At 47.4% G+C, this 27,041-nt stretch overlaps 1 protein-coding gene and 1 pseudogene across 1 annotated transcript in view; one reads left to right on the top strand and one right to left on the bottom strand.

Annotated features, from left to right (window-relative positions):
• LOC149461948 (uncharacterized) overlaps window positions 1-27,041 on the top strand; it is an 80,577-nt gene that overhangs the window by 14,641 nt on the left and 38,895 nt on the right. The window lies entirely within an intron of this gene.
• Window positions 696-18,476, bottom strand: LOC149461949 (uncharacterized; annotated as a pseudogene).

Raw genomic sequence — 27,041 nt, 5'->3', positions numbered from 1 at the left:
CACTCCTCTGATCCACAGGAGAAGTACAGACAAAAGAGCTTTGCCTGAACTTCTCCTTCAAAGAATATGTTCCTCCAACATGTCCTATTCCTGCTCTGTGCCGGCTGTCCCATGTCCTGGTATGAAGATGTCTCCTCTTCTCTCTGTATTGTTTCCTTTGTGTGAGATCCCCGGTGATCCTGCCAGTCCCTCTGATTTCCTATTAAAACTCAGCGTGGTCAGTTCTCTAGCTGTCCTGGGAGCTCAGCCTGCTCTCCTCCAATCATCAGACTTGTCCTGGCATCCCCCTCCCTGCACAGCCATTCACTGGGGAGACCAGTGAACAGAAGACAAGTGATCAGATGAATAGTTGTAAGCAAGATGTCACTTCCTGATATCATTGCTTACTACTAGTGAAATCTGTGGCTGATCACCGAGGTCACATGGTACAGGGCTATTCCCAACAGACTTGTACCATGTGACAAGCTGTGACCAATCACAACTCTCACAGTATTTCTCAATGGCTGCAGGAATGCAGCCGGAATGAAGGAGAAATAATTGCTTTTACAGCCTTTATGGGTGTAAAAAAAACATAAATAATAATATAAAAAAAAATAAAAATGTAAAAAAATGTTTTGAAAAATTCAAATTTTTGGTTATAAACTAATTTTATTTTTTTTTACTAAAAAGATATCTGAATACATTTTGGCCAAGATTTATGAAGAAAGATTATTTATTTGCAAAATTTTATAAGAAAAACTTTTTTTCCAAAATTTTTGGACATTTTCATTTATATAGCAAAAAAAAAAAAAAATTCCAGCAGTCAATAAATACCACCAAGATAAAATTTTATCGGTCTCAGAGTGCGGGAGTGTGACCTCAGAGTGCGGGAGTATGGCCTCAGAGTGCGGAAGTGTGACCTCAGAGTACGGGAGTGTGACCTAAAAAACATATCCCGCACTCAGAACAGGAATACGGCTTCTCCCCCGTGTGAGATCTCTGATGTTTGTGCAGACTGGACTTCTCTGAAAAAAATTTTCCACACTCAGGACAGGAATATGGCTTTTCCCTCCTGTGAGAAAACTGATGGAAAAACTGGAATTGCGTGAAAAACATTTCCCGCACTCAAGACAGGAATATGGCTTCTCCCTGTGTGAGATCTCTGATGTATGGAAAGACTGGACTTGCATGAAACACATTTACTGCACTCAGGACAGGAATATGGCTTCTCTTCTGTGTGAGAACTCTGATGTTTGTGCAGACTGGACTTTTCTGAAAAACATTTCCCACACTCTGGACAGGAATATGGCTTCTCCCCCGTGTGAGAAATCTGATGTCTGACAAGTTTTGATTTTTCTACAAAACATTTCCCGCACTCAGGACAGGAATATGGCTTCTCCCCCCTTTGAGATCTCTGATGGCTGTTAAAAGTAGACTTTACTGAAAAACATTTCCCGCACTCAGTACAAGAATACGGCTTCTCCCCGTGTGAGATCTCTGATGTTTGTGCAGACTGGCCTTCTCTGAAAAACATTTCCCGCACTCAAGACAGAAATATGGCTTTTCCCCATGTGAGAAATCTGATGTATGGAAATACTGGTCTTACGTGAAAAAAATTTCCCGCACTCAGGACAGGAATATAGCTTTTACCCTGTGTGAGATCTCTGATGTTTGTGCAGACTGGACTTCTCTGAAAAACATTTCCCGCACTCAGGACAGGAATATGGCTTCTCCCCTGTGTGAGATCTCTGATGTTTGACAAGTTTTGATTTTTTTACAAACCATTTCCCACACTCAAGACAGGAATAAGGCTTCTCCCCTGTGTGAGATCTCTGATGTATGGAAAGATTGGACTTGCATGAAAAACATTTCCCACACTGAGTACAGGAATATGGCTTCTCTCCCGTGTGAGAAATCTGATGTCTGACAAGTGTTGATTTTTCTACAAAACATTTCCCGCACTCAGGACAGGAGTATGGCTTTTCCCCCGTGAGATTTCTGATGGCGGTTAAGATTGGACTTTACTGAAAAACATTTCCCACACTCAGAACAAGAATACGGCATCTCCCCTGTGTGAGATCGCTGATGTGTGTGCAGACCTGACTTCCTTGAAAAACATTTCCCGCACTCAGGACAGGAATACGGCTTCTCCCCCGTGTGAGATCTCTGATGTATGGAAAGATGGAACTTCCTTGTAAAACATTTCCTGCATTCAGGACAGGAATACGGCTTCTCCCCTGTGTGAGAACTCTGATGTTTGTGCAGATGTCTGTAAAGATTGGACTTTACTGAAAAACATTTCCCGCACTCAGGACAGGAATACGGCTTCTCCCCTGTGTGACATCTTTTATGCACATTAAGACTGGATGTAGAACAGAACCCCTTCCCGCACTCAGGACAGGAATACGACTTCTCCCTCGTATGAGATCTCTGATGTTTATGAAGATAGGACTTCAATGAAAAGCATTTCCCGCACTCAGGACAGGAATACGGCTTCTCTCCCGTGTGAGATCTCTGATGTGTGTAAAGATTGGACTTCTCTGAAAAACATTTCCCACACTCAGGACAGGAATACGGCTTCTCTCCCGTGTGAGATCTTTGATGTGTGTAAAGTTGGGACTTCTCTGAAAAACATTTCCCACACTCAGGACAGGAATACGGCTTCTCCCCCGTATGAGATCTCTGATGTCTGTAAAGACTGGACTTCTGTGAAAAACATTTCCCACACTCAGGACAGGAATACGGCTTCTCCCCCGTGTGAGATGTTATATGACTATTAAGTTTGTATTTAGAACAGAACCTCTTCCCGCACTCAGTACAGGAGAACCTCTTCCCGCACTCAGTACAGCAGAAGCTCTTCCCTGTTGGAAGGTCGGCCTGGTCCCGCACAGTCTGAGGTTCCTCAGGATACGAGGAATCCGATGGTCCATCTACACTGGGTGGTGCCGGATGGACATTGGAGGGAGCCGGGTTTTCTCCTGGACTATACTGTGTGATGTCCTCATCTTCTAGTTTCCAGTCTGGAGACAAAGTGAGACAATCCTCGGAGGTTTTCCTCATCTCCCGGACATGGACTAAAATACAAAGACAAAGAGGATTACTAGACAGGAGCTGATTGGTTCCTCCAAACCAGGACTCCGCCCACATCAGGCAGCTTGGTCTCTGAGGAGCTTACAATTCCACCCTCAAGGGAACTAGGAAATGGCTCCTCTGATCTCCTACCAGGTCATTTCTTTATTCATGGACCTTAGTCAGAGAGTGAGGAAACAACCAGAACTGTCTTTTATAGGAGGGACAGTGATGAGGGGATTATAGGACGAGGGTCCCCACCCCCTCTATCACTCATCGCCATCTTCCCAACACAAGAAGTACTGCACTTCCTTATTTAGTCCATGATTTAGTCATGAAGAACAGCGGGGCTGAGCCCCACCAGAGGTCAGAGAGTGAGGATGGGGGGAGAACAACCAAGATGAAGACTGGACTGATCCTGAAGACCACCATCATTGGGGTATTGACTCCTCCCTCATTATCACTTTCTGTTTAAGGGTCCAAAGTTGGAGGATGTTATCACATTATTATCACCATGTAAAGGTCTGTGCTCCAATCACATCATCCGATATAAAATGTCCAGCTGGGAGGAAATGGGGGGAACAAAAGAGAATCAATATTATGTGTATATATAGCAGTGGGGGGAGGGCAGATGTCAGGACTATGTAATGTACAACATAGAGTATATAGTGCAGGGGTCAGGAGTATGTAATGTACAACATAGAGTATATAGTGCAGGGGTCAGGAGTATGTAATGTACAACACAGAGTATATAGTGCAGGGGTCAGGAGTATGTAATGTACAACATGGAGTATATAGTGCAGGGGTCAGGAGTATGTAATGTACAACATAGAGTATATAGTGCAGGGGTCAGGAGTATGTAATCTACACCATAGAGTATATAGTGCAGGGGTCAGGAGTATGTAATGTACAACATAGAGGATATAGTGCAGGGGTCAGGAGTATGTAATGTACAACATAGAGTATATAGTGCAGGGGTCAGGAGTATGTAATGTACAACATAGAGTATATAGTGCAGGGGTCAAGAGCATGTAATGTACAACAGAAAGTATATAGTTTAGGGTTCAGGAGTATGTAATGTACAACATATATAGTGTGGGGGTCAGGAGTATGTAATGTACAACATATAGTGCAGAGGTCAGGAGTATGTAATGTACAACATAGTGTATATACTGCAGGGGTCAGGAGTATGTAATGTACAATATAGAGTATATAGTGCAGGGGTCAGGAGTATGTAATGTACAACATAGAGTATATAGTGCAGGGGTCAGGAGTATGTAATGTACAACATGGAGTATATAGTGCAGGGGTCAGGAGTATGTAATGTACAACATGGAGTATATAGTGCAGGGGTCAGGAGTATGTAATGTACAACACACAGTATATAGTGCAGGGGTCAGGAGTATGTAATGTACAACATAGAGTATATAGTGCAGGGGTCAGGAGTATGTAATGTACAACATACAGTATATAGTGTAATGGTCAGGACTCATAATATTGGTATTCAGTAATTAAAGGTCCTTAAAGGGTTGCTTGCCTCCCATCTCCTGAGACTGCACTCAGTGACTTGGGTCTGAGACACTACAGACATATCCCTCCACCCGGCACAGCCAGCAGACTACAGAGAAGGTCCCCTGGAGGAGTCAGGCACAAGGCAGGAGACCCCAGTCACATGTCCTGGGTGCCTACATTATGCAATGCTTATAGGAAAAATGAACATTTTCCTGCCAGCTGAACCCCAGAACCTCCATAAATCCAGTCTAGAGACATAAATTGTGTCTGCAGCACAGAGAAGGAAGATTATCCGAGAGAAATCCAGGAATACAGGACGGGGAACACAGCTCAGGAAAGTGACCAGGGGATTACAGGCTGATATCACCCAGTCCCCGCCCTACTCTGGACCAATCAGTGAGCAGTATGGGTGGAGGAATGGATTTAGTGTTCATGACCCACCTGTGCTGATCTCTGTAGGAGTGTCCTCCTCTATAAATGTCCCCGTTATTCCATCCTCCTCCATAGACTGCTGATCATCCCTCACATACGCCTCTTCTTCTTCTGCTTTCACCTCAAATTCTATATCAATTGGATCTCCACTCTAAATCAAGGAAATGAGAGAAAATATCATCTGTAAATTGTAAGTTTTGTTATTGTGATATCACACACAAAATCCACACATTGTCTCCATGAGTCTATTTTTTATAACCTCCACCCCACCAACCTTGTAATGATGAGGGATGGTGTGACCTTCCTGTGTGGAATCCCGGGAATACAGAGGATGGGGATATCTCTCTGGTGGGGTCCTGTAGCTGGATGACTCCACCATGGTGTCCTGGTACAGATCTTTGTGTCGTCCTTGAATCTCTGACTTCTCCATCCCCCCATCCTCATCCTCTTTTATCTCTTCTTTAACCTCAACTTTAGGATCTCTCAGGTTTCCACTCTGAATATATAATAAAAATGCCATCAATGGTAACAATACAGATAATGTACAGATCCTAATGATACTATCAGTGATTGTTCCTCATCTACCTGATGATGGTGAGGGATGGTGTGACCTTCCTGTGTGGAATCCCGGGAATACAGAGGACGGGGACATCTCTCTGGTGGGTTCCCATGACTGGATCCATCTGTAGGAAACACACACACTGACTGAATCCATTGTTTCTATGTGTTTATCAGATGATGGGGGATCTAGGTGGATCCTCCGTACTGCTCTCTCCTTTACAATAAAGTCTCCTCTTACCCGGTGATGTGAGGGGCGGCTGATTGTCCATCATGACGTCCTTGTAGAGATCCTTGTGTCCTTCTAAATACTCCCACTCCTCCATGGAGAAATAGACAGTGACACCCTGACACCTTATAGGAACCTGACACACACAATGATACAGTCACCATCCAGACACATCCCTTGTCTGTTACTGGAGAATGTCCCAGAATTCCCGGCACCGCTCACCTCTCCTGTCAGCAGCTCAGTGATCTCTCTGGTGACTTCTAGAATCTTCTTCTTCTTTCTCTCTTCTATCAGGGAGGGAGGTGGAGGCAATGTGATGTCATATGATCTCCAGACTTCACAGGAGGAAAACTCTACATCTGAACACAAATAGTCACATCAAATGATATTCCCAGAATCCTCCTCACCTCTCCATTCAGGTCTCCATTTTATTAAAGCCCCACTTCAGGCTGAGGTATAATTCCCCCCCACAGGACCCCCACACTACGCAGGGTATAGGCTTGTTGCAGCATTCTGATGTCATTACATACAACGCAGGACCAACAGTCCCACTTTACATGTGAGGATACCAAGGGGCCCCCACATCCTAAGAGGATCAGAAAAGTCAGATGGAGGGACATTGGGAGGAGGAGCTGTGAGGTCAGTGTGATGTCATAGGATTCTCTGACTCTGGATGGAGGGACATTGGGAGGAGGAGCTGTGAGGTCAGTGTGATGTCATAGGATTCTCTGAGTCTGGATGGAGGGACATTGGGAGGAGGAGCTGTGAGGTCAGTGTGATGTCATAGGATTCTCTGACTCTGGATGGAGGGACATTGGGAGGAGGAGCTGTGAGGTCAGTGTGATGTCATAGGATTCTCTGACTCTGGATGGGGGGACATTATGGGAGGAGCTGTGAGGTCAGTGTAATGTCATAGGATTCTCTGACTCTGGATGAAGGCACATTGGGAGGAGCTGTGAGGTCAGTGTGATGTCATAGGATTCTCTGACTCTGGATGGAGGGACATTGGGAGGAGGAGCTGTGAGGTCAGTGTGATGTCATTGGATTCTCTAACTCTGGGTAGAGGGACATTGGGGGAGGAGCTGGGAGGTCAGTGTGATGTCATAGGATTCTCTGACTCTGGATGGAGGGACATTGGGAGGAGGAGTTGTGAAGTCAGTGTGATGTCATTGGATTCTCTAACTCTGGATGGAGGGACATTGGGGGAGGAGCTGGGAGGTCAGTGTGATGTCATAGGATTCTCTGATTCTGGATGGAGGGACATTGGGAGGAGGAGTTGTGAGGTCAGTGTGATGTCATAGGACATATAGACTCTGGATGGAGGGACATTGGGAGGAGGAGCTGTGAGGTCAGTGCGATGTCATAGGACATATAGACTCTGGATGGAGGGACATTAGGAGGAGCTGTGAGGTCAGTGCGATGTCATAGGATTCTCTGACTCTGGATGGAGGGACATTGGGAGGAGGAGCTGTGAGGTCAGTGTGATGTCATAGAATTCTCTGACTCTGGATGGAGGGACATTGGGAGGAGGGGCTGTGAGGTCAGTGTGATGTCATAGGACGTATAGACTCTGGATGGAGGGACATTTGGATGGGAAGATTTGAGGGGTCCTCTATATGAGACTCCCGTATAAACCAAATCCTTGTTCCTGGGTGCGTCCTACCTCTCCTAAACTGAAGAGTGAACTTTGGCCTTTACCATCCAGAAATCTGTCCGGAATCTGTGGAAGTAAGCTGTCATGTGATCAGGTGACGTGCGGAGGAACGGAGTGTAAATAGCAGACAATTGTCTCCAGAGCCCCTAATGGTGGGGATGGATTTGGCGGCGTGCTGGTGCCAAGTTTCCTCCCCCCAGGGTCACTGCAGGTGTGGAGAAAAGCTGTGTAAGAGGATATGGAGGAGAGATGAGGAGGAGATCCAGGAATCAGGAGAAAGGTCAGGGCAAGCAACAGACGAGCGCATCCAAGAGACCAAGCCGGGGTCACTACACAGAAAATCAATCCAAGGAAACAACAGGCAGGACGAGGAATAGCAAGAAGGAGCTGAGAGACAAATGAGAATATTGCTCAGCCAATGGGAGATGATCTCAGCATGACTTCCATCATGAAGGAGATGAGGGGGAGGGGAGGAAGTCACTGAAGGTGACCATAGATCCATGGAAATTCAGCTGGTTCAGCAGGGATCGCTCACATTTCCATCCATGTGTGGCCACTGCCGGATAAAAGCCACTCCCCCAGCGGCTGCAGCCAATAGCTTCAGTGCTGATCTGTGTATTCTGAGAGCGGAGGAGTCCCCCCATTGTCAGAATACAAGAGTGCAGCGGGGAGGATTCCCCCATCCACCTACAATGTGTGGATGGGGGAATCACTTCAGTTTTTATGGTCATCCCGCTGGCTGAACGATAAAACTGAACCATGTAGGCCAGCTTTGGGAGCAAATATATTATCATCAACTCCTCCCCTGAAGGGGTTCATCTACGTATTACCTCCTCTGCTGCCACATCCAGGAATGTCTCCTTTCTGCTTCCTCATTCATAGATCTTCCTGTCTGTACCAAACCTCACTTCCTGTCTGTACCTGACATCACTTCCTGTCTATACATGACATCACTTCCTGTCTGTCTTCCATAGAGATTTCCTGTCTGGGTAGAGATGAGATCACCACCTTGTGGAGCTCAGAGGAACTGCAGCCCCGAGAATCCTCTGGTAGTGTGACCCCGGAGTAGGGGCAAGATGAGTTCCCCCATGAAGATGTGTGTCTCTGATGCATCTGCGCACGTCACGGTTTTTGGCAGCAGCAGATGATCGCCGATCACCATCCATAGCACAGAACTGCCACATCTAAGAAATGTATTATTATTAATTATGATTATTATAATTATGAATTAACTAGTTAAGAAAAGTAAGAAATTGCCACGAAGGGGTTAATTCAAGAAGGTCGGATGCAGCAGTTTAGTAATCGATTGATTGTGACTGAAACTGTGACATGTGCAGATGTGTCCGGGACACACATCTTCATGGGGGACTCATCTTGCCGCTACACCGGCCTTGTGCTGGGTGTGTATGGACTGTAGATCCTTATAGAGGGGTCACCTCCACTCCCACCAAGGGGGACAGAAATATATGACTGCTCGGGGGAGGGGTTTTGGCTCCTTTGATTTTGCAGTAACATTGATTGCAGATTTAGTCCTGTAGAACATCTGGTATATGGATACAAAGCCCCCCAGCTGGGAGTAAAGGGTGGAAATGGCTGGTGACCCCCAGATTTGGGCAATGATGTCATCACTATAAATGGATAAAACCCGCGCTATGTGTAACAACTCCAAACCTACAAAAACCTTCTAGCGGACTGCTGCTGTAACAAAGGGAAGGATTCCCTGTCATCTAGAAGAGCATTATGTGTCACAGCGCTGTCCTATTGTGTGTGCACAGAAATCATCACAAATACACTACAAATATGTGGAGACATTCAGAGATAAAGAGCTCGGGGCTCCAAATCCTATTCTCTGCACATCCACTGCTTCCACTTTACACCCACTTCATTGGTCTTATGGGGTTTATCAATAAATGAAGGAAACTGAACCGTGTGCAAATCCATCCACAACATAAAGTGCTTTGTGCTCAAGATGCTGCTCCCTGCACATCCACTGCTTCCACTTTACACCCACTTCATTCATCTCATCAGATTTGCTGCTATAGGAAATCATTTAAAATGATCATAAAAACAATTCTGCAGCTAATTGGCCACTAGGATTGCTTTTACATGAAAGCCGCCCACCAGCTAATAAACCAGCACTAGAAGGATGCCTGTAGCTGCAAGCATCCTCCCGGTATAACCACTCCAAGTCCAGCGACGTTCCAGTACATTGCTGGTCCATGTTGGACATATATGTACCAGCAGAGAACACGGACATACGATGAATCGGGTCTGCGGACCAATATGACTGCAATTCATTCTTTTCTGTAATGCCCATGTTGGGGGTTCGGCCCAATAAGTTTTAATTTCATAAACGGTGATAGAGTTCCATGTGAATTGTGTGACAAGAGCTGAATTTGGGTGGCGGCCATGTATTGTGGTGTATAAATTGCCTTGGCCCACAATTGGTACAAATCTTCTGTGAAGAACAGTGGAGGGGCTGAACACTAGTGCTGGCAGTGACCGGGCCGATCCGGCTAACACTGAGTATTGGGGACACTATACAAAGCCGGCACTAGTATAGTTCTGTTCATGATCAATATATTGATCCGTACAAACACTATACTAGTAATGGCGGTGATCAGCGACCTATAGCGTGAGTGCGACAGTGTGCGGCCAATCTAACGCCAGCTGACCCTGGCTGGGAGGGGCTTACTGACCCTGACACTATGTGATGTCACTAGTGGCAGGAATACAGTGATCAGTGAAACATTCTATATACTGACACTGTACTAATGGCACTGGCTGGGTGACGGGGCCATCAAAGGGTTAAATGTGCTAATCTAACGTGTGTGTACAATGTAGTGGTGCTTTTACTCGGTGCCGTGTTCTCTCTTCTCTCCCTGGACCGACCGGGGGGGCAGTGGGGGGTGCAGGTGCATTGACACCGGAAGCGATGCAGATTACGTCACTTTGCTAAGAGCTGCTGCTCGCCCACAAAATGCAGGTAAGTGGTTGGCAAGTAGTTAAAAAAAAAACCTTAAAAATGTTTAAAACAAAATTCTCAATATGGTATTTAACTTTATTTTTTAATACTTTTATCAGAATAGTAGGATGTTACCATAGTAACCATTGTACTACTGTGGGGGGAGGGGGGTGATCAGGGATTTTGTTTCCACACTTTTCTTTGCAGGAGAAATAATGGTGATTTCTCCTGCAATGCAAAGCTTGCTGTCAGAACCGAACTCATTCATCAACTGTCATCAGTGAGTTAGCTTTTTGACAGCTCAAGACAGTGATCTGTGATTGGCTGGAGCTGGTCACATGGTACAGGGTGCTGTGATTGGCCTTGTGTATCATGTGACAGCTGTGGGCCAATCACAGCTCACTAGGAGGAGAAGCAGAGCTGTTATGAATGAGATTGATTCATAACAACTGCTTACATTGGGATCACCTAGAGATCACATGATCACCGGGTCACAATCACTGGGATCTTCATTCCGCTGTATCTGCCAGACACAGCAGTCGGGTGAGGGGAGCGCTGTGTGCCGGCTCGGGTGTGTGGTGTGCCTCCTGTGTTAGTACAGCCAGAGTGACGTACAAGTACATTGCTTTGCCTGTAGCTGCCGCCTGGCCACAGTACATTGCGGGTGGGAAGCGGGTAATCTAGGACTAAGGATTCCCAGCTCACTCCTTGGGCCATGATATCATCCAGGCAAGAAATGTAAGTTCTGTGTTCCAATTATGAGGTGACAACAGCATAGAGTGCTTTCAGGATAATGGACAAAGGTAGACAAGCATTGCATGCTGTTGTTGTGTGAAGCAAGTCTGTCTCCTTTTTTATTACAGATAATACATTTTGTTTGGCTTTTTCTACATTGTTCCCCGATCCAGACATTCGTGGCCTTCTGGGCTGGATGTGCCGCTGGATCCAGGCCCTGGAGCAAGCCCTGGAGGTGGAACCAGACGAGGACCAGCCCAGCCTTGGAGCCTATTTCAGGCAGCAATTTTAGTTTAGTTACAATTTTTATGATGTTTTATAGTTTTCTATTGATTGTTGGTAATAAATGTTCTATTTCTCTTGGACAGTGCCCTGTGTTGTGTCTTCTTCAGCCTTTGCAGGTCGGCAATCTTCTTCATTGCAGTTGGAGCTGATCTGCATGTCCCTAAAGCATTGCAGGACTCTGCTAGCTCCAGCTGCACTGGACAATCTTGCTTACCTGGAATTTCTGGTAATGTCCAAACAAAGTGTTTTCTGGCAAGTCCAGCTTTAGGACTGTAGCAGATAGGATTGCATGTTTCCGAGAGGTAAACCAGCTCCTTCAATCCTAAGCTGGGATACATAAAGATTGAAGTTGTCTGCTTGCTGTCTGCAGCTACTCCCAATCTTGGTTTGCTTCCTCTTGTGAAATGCTGCAACAGTTTACACAGAACACTCCATTCACGTTACATTGTTCACGTTTGGAGTAGCTCTTCATTCCATCCAGGGACTTCTACATAGCTTGGTGGAGTGGAGTTGTGCAGACTGCCAAAAGGGGGTGCAACCAAGTAGACAATGTGTGGGGGGATCCTGTGGCCCAACTCTTTCAAGATGTCTCCCATCACCTCATCTCTAGTTGGGATTGGCATTACACAGAAGTCACATGACTTGAAAGCTGCTCTTGGAAGGACTATCAGTTATGGATGAGACCAGTTACATGCAATGTCCCCCAGAAAAGAAGGGGCCCTAATGGGCAAATTGTCTATCTGCTCCACACATACCACTTGGATCCAACTTGTTCCTCATTCACATGTCAGTGTTTTGGCAACAAGAGGTGGGGAGGGAATGAAGTGAGGAACAAGTGTCCACTGGGCACATAAATTCCATAGGCACACACGTCTAGAATCAGGCAGCTAAAGATCCTATGCTCCCCAACCAATCTCGGGGCAAGATGTTACACGGGGTGTAAAGCAAACTTAGTCTGGGTCCAGTTAGTCCAGCATAATGATAGTCCAAACAACAGAAGGCCTTCTTCTTATTCTCCCAACTTTTCTGTGTCTCTAGCATTCCTTGGCAGGCTTACTGTGTGTAAGTTGTGTCCTGGTGTCACGCCTGGTGTCCTGGATATCACACACTTCTTGTATAGTGTGTGTCAATGAAGTAGCACAGGGAACATATTTGGACAGCAGTGTCAGTCTCTGGGGGGGTGAGTGTTCCATGCAGGAGTCTTGGCCAAAATCAGCACCCCAAAAAGACAAAAGCTAGCCGACACCTAGAAAACAAGCTGCAATATTGTGTGTTCCCATATTGGGGAACGTTAGCCTTGCCCACAGAGTCCACTGATAATTCTAAGCTCCCTTGGGACAGCCAAATGGTTATTATTATTATTATACAGTATTTATAAAGCGCCAATAGTTCGCTCAGCGCTGTACATTACAAAGGGGGACAGAACATGTGACAGAACAATACCAATACAATGCAAAACATGAGGGGATCGAGGACCCTGCTCCTTGGAGCTTACAATCTAGGAGGGAGGGGATGGTGGCACAGGAGGAGATAGCTGTGGGGGATGGAGTGGTAGGAAGAGTGGAGGAGGTCGGCAAGTTAGCAGGGGGTGGGGTAGGCCTCCCTGAAGAGATGGGTTTTCAGGGTGCGCCTAAAGGAGAGGAGAGTAGGTGATATACTGATGGGTTGGGGCAGGGAGTTCCAGAGGATGGGTGACACCCTGGAGAAGTCCTGGAGGTGGGCATGGGAGGAGGAGACCAGGGAACTAGAGAGAAGGAGGTCTTGTGAGGAGCGGAGTGTGCGTGTTGGGTGGTACTTGGATATTAGGTCAGTGATGTAGTTCGGGGCAGTATGGTGGACGGCTTTGTATGTCAGTGTTAGGATTTTGAATTTTATCCATTGCGCAATCGGAAGCCAGTGGAGGGATTGGCAGAGGGGGGTGGCGGAGATGGAGCAGTTGGAAAGGTGAATGAGTCTGGCTGCCGTATTCAGGATCAACTGAAGTGGGGATAGCCAGCGGCGAGGCAGGCCAGTGAGGAGGGAGTTGCAGTAGTCGAGTCGTGATATGATGAGGGAGTGGATGAACTGTTTAGTGGTTTCTGGAGTTAGGAACGTGCGGATTTTGGAGATGTTGCGGAGGTGGAGTCTGCACAAGCTTGTTAAAGATTGGACTTGGGGCTGGAAGGATAGGTTGGAGTCCAGAATGACACCAAGTACTCTGACCTGTGGGGCGGGTTTGATGGTGGCGTTGTTGGACATGATGGAGAAGTCAATGGGGGGTGGTGTCCGGGCTGGGGGGGAAGACAAGACACTCGGTTTTGGAGAGGTTCAGTTTAAGGAAGTGGAGCGACATCCAGTCTGATATGTCACTCAGTAGGTGTGTGATGCGGGCGGAGACTGAGGTGGTGAGGTGGGGGGTTGAGAGATAGATTTGTGTGTCGTTGGCATAGAGGTGGTAGTTGAAGCTGTGAGAGTGTATGAGTTGGCCAAGGGAGGAGGTGTAGATGGAGAAGAGAAGGGGCCCGAGGACAGAGCCTTGAGGGACCCCAACAGAGAGGGGGAGTGAGGCGGAGGTGGTAGCATTATAGGTAACGCTGAAAGAGCGTTATGGTCGACTGTGTGGAAGGCCGCAGAGAGGTCAAGGAGTAGGAGCACTGAATAGTGGCCATTAGCTTTGGCGGTTAGCAGGTCGTTGGAGAGTTTGAGTAAGGCAGTTTTGGTGGAGTGTAGGGGATGGAAGCTGGACTGTAGGGGGTCGAGGAGGTTGTTGTCATTGAGGTGAGAGCATAGGCGGGTGTAGGCTAGGCGCTCGAGGAGTTTGGATGTAAATGGGAGCAGGGAGATGGGTCTGAGGTTGTTCGGGTCATTGGGGTCCAGGGAGGGCTTTTTAAGTATGGGGGTAATGCGTGCATGTTTCATATTAGCAGATAATGGCCAACCGCCACATGTGCCAGAGAACTTGTGTGATGGGGAACAGCTAAAACTATTTGCAGGACAGACCACCAGGTGAAAGCAGCAGAAAGGCCAAAGAGTCTAACCACCAATGCCTCTGGAAGGGTCACCTTTTAGTTTTCTTTCTGAAGTGCTGCTTTTTTAGTGTTCGCTATTTGGAATTATTGGTAGCCATACTCAGAAAAGCACCTGTGTTGGATTCCCGACATGACCAAGCCACCATTATTACCCCAAATGCATTTGACAATTTGAAAGACACGTTCTGCTACTTTCCAAATAATGTTTATTACAAACACAAACATAATACAAAATTAATGGGGAGGAGGAAGAGGCGGCTGCTGCAGAGGAGGGTGGGTGTGAGGTTTGGGGAGCTACAGTGTGTGGAGGGGCTGGGAAAGAGTGGTGGGAATAGAGGGCTGGTGAAGGGGTTGAACGGGGGGTGAAGGAAAGGTGGGAACGGAAGGCAGGGAGGATGCAGGGAGGGGCTGGGAAAAGATGGATTGGGAGGGAGTGCTGGGGAAGGGGTTGAACCTGGAGTGATGGAAAGGCGGGAACGGAAGAGTGATGGGGAGAGAGTATGTGGGGAGAGGCGTTTGAGGGCTGAGGAGAGTGGGCAGGACGTGGAAGGTAAGGGTGGAAATGGGATTGAGAGGAGGGGTGTGTAGAAACAAGGGGAAGGGGTGTGAAAGTGGGGGTGTGGTCAAGGGGCAAAGTGGAGTGTGAAGAAGGTGCAGAAGAGGGATCCATGGGGAAGGAGGCATACTGGTCTTCGGGTGGGGTTTCTTGAGGGGGCTGCTCCAGAGTGGGTCGTTCCAGAATCGGCACCTCCAAGGCTTGTTCCCCTGCTGATTCCCCAGCACTTTCTACAGGGGAACTCTGTGGTAACCTTGGCATTGGCCCCAAACTACTGCACAGGGGTTGGAATCCCCTGGCCGAAGGTGCATTTTGTTCAGCCCCTGCTTGACATAAGGCCCGGATATCATGACTAAGGTCCTGCAGCACTGTAGTCTGCTCCCTGACCGAGGTGACAAGTCCAAGCAGGGCTTCATGTTGGAGCCCCAGTAACCTTTCTATATTACTGGATGTATTAGAAAGCCTCCTTTGCTCCCATAATCTCTCCATGTTGAACACCAGCCTTTCCTCAAGCTTGAGAAGGGGGCTGAGTCCAGGTGGACGGGGTGCCGATCCAGCGGCATCCAATGTTGGCTGCAAGGAGAAACAAACAAAAAAATGAAAGAGTGTTTAACACACAGCACAAGTGTACAGTAGGACAGGGGGCTCGTCTGACACCAAACACTAGATCATGTTCTTGTCCCACCCCTAGGACCAGGTATTGGTGAATACCTTTCCCTGACACATTACACTGGATGAACATTTGACTGAAATGAATGGTTTGGCATCTTTCCCCAGACTGATACCTTCCTGCTGATTTGTCACATGCACATCACTCCCTCCAGCTCCTGACTAAGCAATGATCCGAAAAAAGTAAGTTACACATCACGTTGCCAAATCCTGCCCAGCCAGGAACGGAGTTATACTCTAAATGGGTGACTCATTAGGGAGAACATCTTTAGCATCTCTTACCGGAGGTTCAGGCAACTCAGGTGGAGGTGACGGTATTTCACACAAGTTTGGAGTGCCTGAACTTCCCTGCACCACAAAACAAAAAAAAAATGACATTTCCCAAATACACATGTAACATATATTTGTACATCCCCCACCCCATTACAGCAGTTCCCGTACCCCAACATCAGATGTAGATTCTTCTCCCACTCCAACAGCTGGGGCCTCCAGGGGCAAAAGATGATCTGCAAATAGAGTTCAAGATGATGATTAGTAACAGATACTAGTTAGGCTGTATGTATGATGTGACATTTGTGACCAAGGTTTGAGGGATTGCTCATTGGTATGTTCTTCACTCCAGTTTATCCAGACAAATAGGACACTGGCAGCCACAGCCCAGGAGACTGGTAGGGAGTAGAAAGAGGAATGGTAAGGCTCAGGAGCAGGGGCCACAAGAATGAGGGGCCCCCTTTCCTGCCAAAAAAGGAGGCATATGTGTTAGGATGGCTCCATTATGCCCATAAGCTACTGCAGCCATTTTGACTATGGGCTTCAAACATTAAAGCAAAATATATAACATTTGTCTTTAAGGGTTAAGGCTGAGGAATCGAGTGCTGATGGCATTCACTGGGTGGAGCTCTGACTTCTCTTTCTCTCTATTCAGCTTGGAGGAAGCATCATTCTGCCGTTGCTCTTGAAGCATCACATGGATCTCCCTTCCTACACTGACTTGGTCACCCTCGGCCACCTAAAACCCTGAGCCCAAGCTGCCTGGTTTTATGAGACTTAAAACATTGCCTCACATTGGGCCTAGTTGAATTACCACTGTGCAAACACAACATGTCTACATTAAGACAGCGTCCCACTGCCAAGGATGAACACGGCTTATAGTCCTAGAGTGCTTCCTTCCCAGATGGAATTGACACCTGTAATTCAGAACCTTGGACCCCTATTGTTACTGGATCATCTTTATTGCAGTCTACCAAAGCTCTCTCGTGTGTGGCCAAGGTATCCCCCATGTCCACAGGGACCTCAGTCTACACTTTGTACTTCATGGCTGTTTTTGCTCAGATATCGGGGCACTCTACCCTCAAAGGCTCCACATGGTCCCTTGCAGATTGTCTGTGATTGGCCTAAAACTTCTATTCATGCTGGCCATGTTGATCTTGTCACTGTCTCTGAGAATTCCAACAGTCTACCTCTGGTTGGGGTCATTACAGTCTCCTGAAGTGGACACAGATTTACTGGGGTTGTTTCAAACCTTATAGATGTACTAACCATCATCTGTAGAATCAGACTCGTGTTCCAGGCCTTGTTTTTTTTTAAAGGTCACTGTTGGGCAAGGTTGCTCATTTCCTTTAGGGCAGGGGTGTCAAACTGGCGGCCCTCCAGCTGTTGTGAAACTACAAGTCCCATCATGCCTCTGACTTTGGGAGTCATGCTTGTAACTGTCAATCTTGCAATGCCTCATGGGACTTGAAGTTTTGCAAAAGTTGGAGGGTCACCAGTTTTACACCTGTGCTTTAGGGTTTTAATTCCTCCCCTTATAAGTCAGGATCATTCTCCCTCCTTCATCTTTCAGGGTGTGTAGGGTGCCAAGGGATTACACTCATAATTTAGACTCCCTTTTTCAATTGTAACTCAGTTCTTGTCATCAATCCCTCATGCCTTGGAGCCTGAACATGGGGTGAAACATCCAAATGGTCTCTCTAGACCAAGTACTTCCAGATATTACCTGTCTGCCTTTTTGTCTGAAAGGGGTACTTTCTTCCCTTCACCATGAAAGTCTTGGGGCTCCAATCTGTTTCCTGAGAACAGTTCCCATCTCATCAAGCATCCCATTCATGACTTGGTACTCTGACCTGAGCTCCACTGGAAATCCCTCACGTGTTGAAGAGTCTTCCTTATAGAACGGTCTGGGAGTTTTCCCTGTGGTAGGTCTAGTGTCCTAGTCCCTATGCTGTACTACACTGAGAGTGTTACGTTTCACTATACTGATATATCTGATTCAGTACCTGAAAGCTGTTGATTTCCCAACTGGCAGGAATACTTAATTACAGGATGGCCCTGTGCTCTCCACATTGTCAGCAAGAAGATCATGCTGGGGTCCTTCTGCTAGTTCCCCCAGCAGATAGGGAGTCTGCCTGGAGACCTTTGTAGGACCTGGTCACTGGAGGTTAAGTTCTCATTTGATGACCAAAGTGCAGTTCCTCCAGACTCCTTCACTTGCTCCTGTTCCTAATCAGGTAGACAATCTAGGATCCCTTCCCCCTTCCCCTCTCCTCAGCTGAGGATGCTTTGTTGGACCATGCTCCGTGATTAGATGTCGGCAGTTTTGCTTAGAGGCAGCGGTGGGTGTTTAGGCACATGGGTCCCTGTGCGTCCTTATGACCTGCTGGTGTTTTGTGCCCCATATGGGTTGTCCCATATTTCTTCTCTCTGCTTACCCCTGTGGAGGTGTCTTGGCACTTTTTCCTCTTCTAGTCAAGCCCTTAGGTACCTTAGGGTTCTTTCCTACCAGCCTTCAAGAGCTGGATGGCTGTCTGATATGAAGGATGGGACATTCTGGGTAGTCTGTCTCTCTCTGATATGAAGGACGGGACATTTTGGGTAGTCTGTCTCGGTCTTCTGATATGAAGGATGGGACATTCTGGATAGTCTGTCTCTCTCTGATATGAAGGACAGGACATTCTGGGTTGTCTGTGTCGGTCTCTGATATGAAGGACGGGACATTCTGGGTAGTCTGTCTCGGTCTCTGATATGAAGGACGGGACATTCTGGGTAGTCTGTCTCGGTCTCTGATATGAAGGATGGGACATTCTGGGTAGTCTGTCTCTCTCTGATATGAAGGAAGGGACATTCTGGGTAGTCTGTCTCGGTCTCTGATATGAAGGACTGGACATTCTGGGTAGTCGGTCTCTCTCTGATATGAAGGATGGGACATTCTGGGTAGTCTGTCTCTCTCTGATATGAAGGATGGGACATTCTGGGTAGTCTGTCTCTCTCTGATATGGAGGACGGGACATTCTGGGTAGTCTGTCTATCTCTGATATGGAGGATGGGATATTCTGGGTAGTCTGTCTCGGTCTCTGATATGAAGGATGGGACATTCTGGATAGTCTGTCTCTCTCTGATATGGAGGACGGGACATTCTGGGTAGTCTGTCTCTCTCTGATATGAAGGATGGGACATTCTGGGTAGTCTGTCTCTCTCTGATATGAAGGACGGGACATTCTGGGTAGTCTGTCTATCTCTGATATGGAGGACGGGACATTCTGGGTAGTCTGTCTCTCTCTGATATGGAGGACGGGACATTCTGGGTAGTCTGTCTATCTCTGATATGGAGGATGGGATATTCTGGGTAGTCTGTCTCTCTCTGATATGAAGGACGGGACATTCCGGGTAGTCTGTCTCGGTCTCTGATATGAAGGATGGGACATTCTGGATAGTCTGTCTCTCTCTGATATGGAGGACGGGACATTCTGGGTAGTCTGTCTCTCTCTGATATGAAGGACGGGACATTCTGGGTAGTCTGTCTCTCTCTGATATGAAGGATGGGACATTCTGGGTAGTTTGTCTTGGTCACTGATATGAAGGACGGGACATTCTGGGTAGTCTGTCTCTCTCTGATATGAAGGATGGGACATTCTGGGTAGTTTGTCTTGGTCTCTGATATGAAGGACGGGACATTCTGGGTAGTCTGTCTCGGTCTCTGATATGGAGGATTGGACATTCTGGGTAGTCTGTCTCTCTCTGATATGAAGGATTGGACATTCTGGGTAGTCTGTCTCTCTCTGATATGAAGGATGGGACATTCTGGGTAGTCTGTGTCTCTCTCTGATATGAAGGATGGGACATTCTGGATAGTCTGTCTCTCTCTGATATGGAGGACGGGACATTCTGGGTAGTCTGTCTCTCTCTGATATGAAGGATGGGACATTCTGGGTAGTCTGTCTCTCTCTGATATGAAGGATGGGACATTCTGGGTAGTCTGTGTCTCTCTCTGATATGAAGGACGAGACATTCTGGGTAGTCTGTCTCGGTCTCTGATATGAAGGATGGGACATTCTGGATAGTCTGTCTCTCTCTGATATGGAGGACGGGACATTCTGGGTAGTCTGTCTCTCTCTGATATGAAGGACGGGACATTCTGGGTAGTCTGTCTCTCTCTGATATGAAGGATGGGACATTCTGGGTAGTTTGTCTTGGTCACTGAGATAAAGGACGGGACATTCTGGGTAGTCTGTCTCTCTCTGATATGAAGGATGGGACATTCTGGGTAGTTTGTCTTGGTCTCTGATATGAAGGACGGGACATTCTGGGTAGTCTGTCTCGGTCTCTGATATGGAGGACGGGACATTCTGGGTAGTCTGTCTTGGTCTCTGATATGGAGGATTGGACATTCTGGGTAGTCTGTCTCTCTCTGATATGAAGGATTGGACATTCTGGGTAGTCTGTCTCTCTCTGATATGAAGGATGGGACATTCTGGGTAGTCTGTGTCTCTCTCTGATATGAAGGATGGGACATTCTGGATAGTCTGTCTCTCTCTGATATGGAGGACGGGACATTCTGGGTAGTCTGTCTCTCTCTGATATGAAGGATGGGACATTCTGGGTAGTCTGTCTCTCTCTGATATGAAGGATGGGACATTCTGGGTAGTCTGTCTCTCTCTGATATGAAGGACGAGACATTCTGGGTAGTCTGTCTCTCTCTGATATGGAGGACGGGACATTCTGGGTAGTCTGTCTATCTCTGATATGGAGGACGGGATATTCTGGGTAGTCTGTCTCGGTCTCTGATATGAAGGATGGGACATTCTGGATAGTCTGTCTCTCTCTGATATGGAGGACGGGACATTCTGGGTAGTCTGTCTCTCTCTGATATGAAGGACGGGACATTCTGGGTAGTCTGTCTCTCTCTGATATGAAGGATGGGACATTCTGGGTAGTTTGTCTTGGTCACTGATATGAAGGACGGGACATTCTGGGTAGTCTGTCTCTCTCTGATATGAAGGATGGGACATTCTGGGTAGTTTGTCTTGGTCTCTGATATGAAGGACGGGACATTCTGGGTAGTCTGTCTCGGTCTCTGATATGGAGGACGGGACATTCTGGGTAGTCTGTCTTGGTCTCTGATATGGAGGATTGGACATTCTGGGTAGTCTGTCTCTCTCTGATATGAAGGATTGGACATTCTGGGTAGTCTGTCTCTCTCTGATATGAAGGATTGGACATTCTGGATAGTCTGATTTTAGAGGTCTCTGTTTTATTATGTATACCTTTTGTTTTTATCTTATGTTCTGTGTCTTTAAGACTTTTCTATCTGTAGTAAAATATCTTTTTTAAGCAGTTGGTTGCATAAGAGTTAGGTTTATTGTTTCTTACTTTTTTTAGTTATTTTGGAACTTCCCTGGTATCTCTGTAAGGTAGATACAATACAGGAATGATGATTAAGGGACATTTCTCGGGGCTGCAGTTCCTCTGAATGCCACAAGATGGTGATCTCCTTTCTACTACCCAGACAGGACTTCTCTATGGAATACAGTCAGGAAGTGATGTCAGGAACAGACAAGAAGTCATTTGGAATAAAGACACAAAGTTCTATGCGGTCTGAAGGAGATTGGAGAGGTTGGTGGACGTGTAGAGGAGGTAATTATTATACAGGATTTATGGCGCCAAAAGTTTTCTCAGCGCTTTACAATATAACGGTAGACAATACAGCAACAATACAGTTCAATACAAGAGGGATAGGAGGGCCCTGATCCTGGGAGTTTACAATCTAAAAGGGAGGGGCTAGTGGTACAAGAGGTAGTAACTGTGGGGGATGGACTGGTAGGAAGAGTAGAAGAGGCAGGATAGGCTTCCCTGAAGAGAGAGGTTATCAGAGATCGCCTAAAAGTGAGCAGAGTAGGCGATAGTCTGATAAATTGTGGTAGAAAGTTCCAGAGGATGGGGGAGTCTCTGGAGAAGTCCTGGAGATTAGCATGGGAGGAGGAGACAAGGGAGCTAGAGAGTAGGAGGTCTTGCGAGGAGCGGAGAGGACGGTTTGGGTGATATTTGGAGACAAGATTGGTGATGTATTTTTGGGCAGTTATAAATGGCTTTATATGTTATTGTTAATGTTTTGAATTATATCCATTGGGCAACGGGAAGCCAGTGGAGGGATTTACAGAGGGGGGTGGAGGATACTGAATGGAGGCCAGTGGAGGGATTGACAGAGAGGGGTGGAGGACAGTGAATGGAGGCCAGTGGAGGGCTTGGCAGAGAGGGGTGGAGCACACTGGGTGGAGGCCAGTGGAGGGATTGGCATAGAGGGGTGGCAGATACAGAAAGGATAGTAAGGTGGATGAGTCTGGCAGCAGCATTCATGATAGACTGAAGAGGGGATAGCCTGTGATGAGGTCGGCCAATGAGGAGGGAGTTACAATAGTCAAGGCGAGATATAACAATGGAGAGAATAACTTGCTTAGTGGTTTCCGAGGTTAGGAACGGGCGTATCTTGGAGATGTTGTCTTGGTGAAGTCTACAAGATTTGGACAGCGATTGGATTTGGGGTTGAAAGAACAGATGGGAGTCTAGGATTACACCTAGTACCCTGGCATGAGGGGTGGGACTGATGATTGTGTTATTGATCTTGATGGAGAAGTCAGGGGAGGGGGCACGGGCTGGAGGAAATACTAAGAGCTCAGTTTTGAAAAGATTGAGTTAGAGGAAGTGGAGTGACATCCATGCCGATATGTCGCTTAGTAGGTTAGTAATGAAGGGGTGAGGTGAGGAGGTGACTGAAGGGGTGAGGTGAGGAGTAGAAAGATAGATTTGTGTATCATTATCATAGAGATGGTACTTTTAAGCCATGGGCGTTTATCAAGTGACCAATGGAGGAGGTGTAGATGGAGAAGAGAAGGGGTCCAAGGACAGATCCTTGAGGCACCCCTATAGAAAGAGGGAGTGAAGAGGAGGAAGCAGCATTATAGGTAATGCTTAAGGAGCGCTGTGATAGGTAGGAGGAGAACCAGGAGAGAGCAGAGTCTCTGAGACTCAGAGAGTGGAGTTTTTTGAGCAGGAGAGGATTGTCAACAGTATCAAAAGCTTCAGAGAGGTCAAGTAGTAAGAGTATGGAGTAGTGGCCATTGGTTGGAAGGAGTAGGGAGTAGTGGCCAGTGGCTGGGATGAGTATGGAGTAGTGGCCATTGGTTGGGATAGGTACGGAGTAGTGGCCATTGATTGAGATGGGTACGGAGTAGTGGCCATTGGTTAGGATGAGTACGGAGTAGTGGCCGTTGGTTGGGATGAGTACGGAGTAGTGACCATCGGTTGGGATGAGTAAGGAGTAGTGGCCGTCGGTTGGGCTGAGTACGGAGTAGTGGCCGTCGGTTGGGATGAGTACGGAGTAGTGGCCGTCAGTTGGGATGAGTACGGAGTAGTGGCCATCGGTTGGGATGAGTAAGGAGTAGTGGCCATCGGTTGGGCTGAGTACGGAGTAGTGGCCGTCGGTTGGGCTGAGTACGGAGTAGTGGTCGTCGGTTGGGATGAGTACGGAGTAGTGACCGTCGGTTGGGATGAGTGCGGAGTAGTGGCCGTCGGTTGGGCTGAGTGCGGAGTAGTGGCCATCGGTTGGGATGAGTACGGAGTAGTGGCCATCGGTTTGGATGAGTATGGAGTAGTGGCCATCGGTTGGGATGAGTACGGAGTAGTGGCCATCGGTTGGGATGAGTACGGAGTAGTGGCCATCGGTTGGGATGAGTACGGATTAGTGGCCATCGGTTTGGATTAGTATGGAGTAGTGGCCATCGATTGGGATTAGTATGGAGTAGTGGCCATCGGTTGGGATTAGTATGGAGTAGTGGCCATTGGTTGGGATGAGTATGAAGTAGTGGCCATTGGTTGGGATGAGTATGGAGTAGTGGCCATTGGTCTTAGCAGTTAGTAGATCATTAGTGAGGTTTAGTAGGGCGGTGTCAGTGGCGTGTAGTGAGTGAAAGCCAGACTGTAAAGGGTCGAGAAGGTTGTTGTCAGTGAGGTAGGAGCTCAGGCGATTGTAGACTAAGCGTTCTAAGCGTTTAGAGGTAAATGGCAGCAGGGAGATGGGTCTTAAGTTGTTCAGGTTGATGGGGTCCAGGGAGGGCTTTTTAAGTATGGGAGTTATATGCACATGCTTTAGAGGGGAGGGGAAGGCACCAGTAGAGAGGGAAAGATTGAAGATGTGAGTGAGGGATCATAGGATGGAAGAAGAGGGTGACCATAGTAGCTGTGAGGGGACAGGATCCAGGGGGCAGGTGGTGAGACGGGCTTCTGAGAAGACCTTAGTGATCTCTTCGGTAGTAGCGAGGTCAGAAGAGGAAAGTGTTGAGGGAGGTTTAGTATAAGGTATGCTAAGTGGGATGGATGTCTGTGCAGTGGTGATGCCCCTACGGATTGCATCAGTCTTGTTTTTTAAATGATTTGCAATCTCATGAGCAGTGAGTGAGGTACTGGGTGGAGGTGGAGAAAGTAGAGAGTTAAAAGTAGAGAAGAGAAAACGAGGACTGAATGAGCAGGTATTGATGAGAGTGACAAAGTCGTCTTGTTTGGCAGCATGGAGGGAGGAATTGTATATGAAGAAAGCAGATTTACATCGGGTGAATGCTTGCTGAGATTTGGTTTTACGCCAGAATCGCTCCAGCGCACGACTATGTCACTTAAGATTTCTGGTGTCTTCAGTCTGCCAAGGTTGTAATGGTCGGGGCCGGATGCTTCGTGTTGTTAGAGGAGCAAGTGAGTCTAATGTGGATGATAGTGAACTGTTGTAGACAGCAGTGGCCAGGTCAGGGCAGGACAGGGGAGAGATTCTGTCATAGAGTCGGTCAGTTGCAGAGTGGAAAGGAGCCGGGTTCAAGTTGTGAAGGTTTCTGCAGGTAATTGTTTGCTGCTTGGAGGGATAGGTGTTTGAAGATGAGGAGACTGTGAAGGTGATGAGATTGTGATCAGAGAGAGGAAAGGGGGTGTTTGTGAGGTTGTAGGGAGTGCAAAGATGGGAGAAAACAAGGTCTAATGTTCTCCCATCAGAGTGAGTGGAGGACGGCGTCCATCAGAGTGAGTGGAGGACTGTATACATTGTGCTAATGCAAAAGATGAGGTTAGGTTGAAGAGTTGGGATGTAGCCGGGTTGTTGACATTAATAGGGATGTTAAAATCTCTGAGAATGATAGCGGGTAGTTCAGAGGAGAGAAAGTAGGGTAGCCAGGAGGAGAAATCATCAAGAAAGTGGGACACGGGTCCAGGAGGCCGATAGATCACTGCAATCCTCAGAGAAATGGGAGAAAACAGCCGGATGCAGTGAGTCTGGGAAGAAGAGAAGGATAGAGAGGGAGGGTTAGGGGGGACTTGAAAGGTGCTCAGTGGGGATAGAAGCAAACCAACCCCACCACCTTTCTGACCACTGGGTCTGGGTGAGTGGGTCCAGAGGAGGCCTCCATAGGAAAGTGCTGCGGGGGAAGTAGGATCTGCTGCTTGGAGCCAGGTTTCTGTAATTGCTAGTAGGTTAAGGGAGAGTCAAAAAGGTCATGGAGAGAGGCTTATTACAGACAGAGCGGGCATTCCAGAGCGCTTATGAAAAAGGGAGCCTGGTTTTTGGGAGCACAGGGGCTGATATTAAATTGAGGGGATTGTGGCTATTCCATGGAAGAAAGAGGATGCCTGGTGTGGGGGTGAGATAGTGGAGGACCAGGGTTTGGGGAGATATCCCCAGATGTTCGGAGAAGGAGGGTGAGGAAAGTAAAATGGGAGCAGGATGTACATGAGCGCACATGCCTTCCAGTCCTGGTGTTTGGGTCAGCAGGAGGTGATGAGAGCAGTAGTAGGGAGATGGTAGCAGTGAGGGGGAGATGTATAAGTTTTGGGGTGGAGCAGAGGGGTAAAGAAGTGAGATTTTGGGAACGCAGGAAAGTAATATGAAAAGGAGGAGTAGAGGGGACATATGAAAGGTACACGGAGTGGCACTCAGACTTGTAAGAGATGTTTCCCGGGGTGTTTGCTTGTAGTCTGTCCAGCATGCAGGAGAGTTTCTTGTTGTTTTATCTTCCTGCTGCTTTAGTTCAACTGCTTCTTAGCACTTCATCAACGCAGAACTCACTCAAATGCAGCACCCCATCAGTGACTGTGCCCTCCCATCAGTGATCTCCCCCATAAGCTGTTCTAAATTTATAGGGAGATGGCCAAATGAGCACTCATCTCCGCCTCAATTAGGAACTGATACGGATCACATGAATGGGGGGGATGATTCTCAAACACAGACCAGACACAGGTCATAGTCATAAACCAGTAATACGATGTTATGTTCTATTTACACCCAGTAACCCCCCGTCATGTCCGTCCTCTTCCTCCATAGTCATGTCCGTCCTCTTCCTCCATAGTCCTGTCCGTCCTCTCCGTCCATAGTCATGTCTGTCCTCTTCCTCCATTGTCATGTCTGTCCTCTTCCTCCATAGTCACTGTGACATCTTTTATCTCCAGCAGAGGATACACATCACTATTTAGAAGGACACAAGGATCTCTACAAGGACGTCATGATGGACAATCAGCCGCCCCTCACATCACCGGGTAAGAGGAGACTTTATTGTAAAGGAGAGAGCAGTACGGAGGATCCACCTAGATCCCCCATCATCTGATAAACACATAGAAACAATGGATTCAGTCAGTGTGTGTGTTTCCTACAGATGGATCCAGTCATGGGAACCCACCAGAGAGATGTCCCCGTCCTCTGTATTCCCGGGATTCCACACAGGAAGGTCACACCATCCCTCACCATCATCAGGTAGATGAGGAACAATCACTGATAGTATCATTAGGATCTGTACATTATCTGCATTGTTACCATTGATGGCATTTTTATTATATATTCAGAGTGGAAACCTGAGAGATCCTAAAGTTGAGGATAAAGAAGAGATAAAAGAGGAGGAGGATGAGGATGGCGGGATGGAGGAGTCACAGCTTCTAAAAGAACACAAAGATCTGTACCAGGACACCATGGTGGAGTCATCCAGCTACAGGAACCCACCAGAGAGATGTCCCCGTCCTCTGTATTCCCGGGATTCCACACAGGAAGGTCACACCATCCCTCACCATCATCAGGTAGATGAGGAACAATTATT

The sequence above is a fragment of the Staurois parvus genome, unplaced genomic scaffold, assembly GCF_062004578.1.
Source record: "Staurois parvus isolate SC_StPar_1 unplaced genomic scaffold, SC_StPar_1.0 ptg000191l, whole genome shotgun sequence".
In the NCBI taxonomy this organism is placed as follows: domain Eukaryota; kingdom Metazoa; phylum Chordata; class Amphibia; order Anura; family Ranidae; genus Staurois; species Staurois parvus.
The sequence above is the reverse complement of the archived record's forward strand: the minus strand, read 5'-3'. Positions and strand labels throughout refer to the sequence as shown.